The 2,035-nt window shown below is 36.1% G+C and overlaps 1 non-coding gene across 1 annotated transcript; it reads left to right on the top strand.

The window, feature by feature from the left end:
• The first annotated feature begins 923 nt into the window (after positions 1 to 923).
• On the top strand, positions 924 to 995 carry TRNAV-UAC (transfer RNA valine (anticodon UAC)). Its single transcript has one exon. It is a non-coding gene; the product is annotated as a tRNA-Val (tRNA).
• Positions 996 to 2,035: the final 1,040 nt, after the last annotated feature.

Here is a 2,035-nt window from a genome sequence, read left to right as displayed (position 1 = left end):
TTCATTCATCATGACTTTATTACACTTTCATTCATTCATCATGACTTTATTACACTTTCATTCATTCATCATGACTTTATTACACTTTCATTCATTCATCATGACTTTATTACACTTTCATTCATTCATCATGACTTTATTACACTTTCATTCATCATTCATCAACTAGTTCGTCTCACTGATATTCCATTCATAAACTTCATTTGTGCATCTCATAGTTTGACCGCCATGTTCCATGTTTCCTTAAGGTTTATAATTCTTTGTGTATTTAATAATAGAAGATTCAGTGATATTTCTCGTGGTACTGGAATTAGAGTTAATAACTGAGATGGCATTATAATCTCTAACTCAAGTACCACGAGAAATATCATTGAATCTTCTATCATTAAATGCACAAAGAATTATAATCTTGATATAAGTGATTGTCTATACATATTGCATAAATTTAGTGTTGATAAAATTTGTAAGGAATTCATCTTGTCCACATAATTAGTTTATGATACGCTTGTTGTCTGTCTTGGACAATCACATGTTTACCATATGGCGTCCTAGCTACGTCTCTTCGTTGTATATCAGCTGACTGTTATATTTCTCTCTTGTGTCTCCCCTGATGATGTGAGTTTTACACGAATCTGAACTTGGGAACTTATCGTGTTTATTTTCCCCGTGGACTCATAGGAATATACTTGATCACGCGCAAAATTGTGATCCTTTCCAATATATATATATATATATATATATATATATATATATATATATATATATATATATATATATATCCTTCAGTATGTTTACTTTCGATAATGAGGGACATAAGAAGGAGCCAAGCAAGTAAATTTCGTCAAAGACATCTCTCTTTTCTAAACGCTGCCTCGCAAAGATTTTCATTAATTCAAATTGAAGAAACAGACGAATTTTCTATTGTCTGGTTAGCTCAGTGGTAGAGCGTGAGTCTTACACACTCAAGGTCGTGGGTTCGAGACCCACACCAGACATAATTTTTGTCTTTTTCTTTTTTCATTTTGTCCGCATCACATGTGTGCAACATTCAATATGTTCGTCCAACGTTATAGTGAAGATCTTCAAATAAATTGTGGTTTTCGACCTTATCTGAAAGGGTCAGGTCCACCAAGACGTCCTTGAAATCTTCCAGAAGCTTCTGGCGATCCTCCTCCAACTGCTGAGCACATCAGAGTTAACATGGGCCGGACATCGGTTGTGGAACGACTTAATCTGCTTCCGGTAGTTAGCAGGGAGGATAATGAGGGCTCTGACCTCATACCAGGTCAGCTTAGTTCCAGTCTATTGCTTAGTTCCAGTCTATTACTTAGTTCCAGCCTAGTGCTAAGTTCCAGTCTATCATTTAGTTCCAGTCTATTGCTTAGTTCCAGTCTATTGCTTAGTTCCAGTCTATTGTTTAGTTCCAGTCTATTACTTAGTTCCAGTCTACGAAAATAAAAAAGTAAAACTCATTTCTTCTTGGAAAATTGAGAGGAAAACACGAGAGCAACATGGAGATTTACCCTGTGGTTATTTTGCCGGCTAGTCGGCAACGGTCGGTCAAACAGTATTTTGCCGTGGTAATCTCAGTGCTTTATATAATACTATGTCACAAAATATGTTCTTGGGGGCGTAGCTCAGTGGTAGAGCACTCGCTTGGCATGCGAGAGGACCCGGATTCAAACCCCGGCGCCTCCAATTTTTTATTTGGGAAATTCATTGTTTTCAGTCTTGTATATATATATATATATATATATATATATATATTATATATATATATATATATATATATATATTATATATATATATTTATATATATATATATATCGTCCGATCAGGAAGTTAAGCAACGTTGGGTCTGGTTAGTACTTGGATGGGTGACCGTCTGGAACACCAGATGCTGTTATCCCTGGGGATAGGGAAGAAAGTATACTTCCACGTATTCCCTGCGTGTTGTACAAGGCGACTAAAAGGGGTAGGGAGCAGAAGGCCGGAAATCCTGTTCTCTCATTTTCATTTTCAAAAGACGGAACGA

The sequence above is a fragment of the Panulirus ornatus genome, chromosome 12 (assembly GCF_036320965.1).
Source record: "Panulirus ornatus isolate Po-2019 chromosome 12, ASM3632096v1, whole genome shotgun sequence".
NCBI lineage: Eukaryota > Metazoa > Arthropoda > Malacostraca > Decapoda > Palinuridae > Panulirus > Panulirus ornatus.
This window is presented reverse-complemented; position numbering and strand designations above follow the sequence as displayed.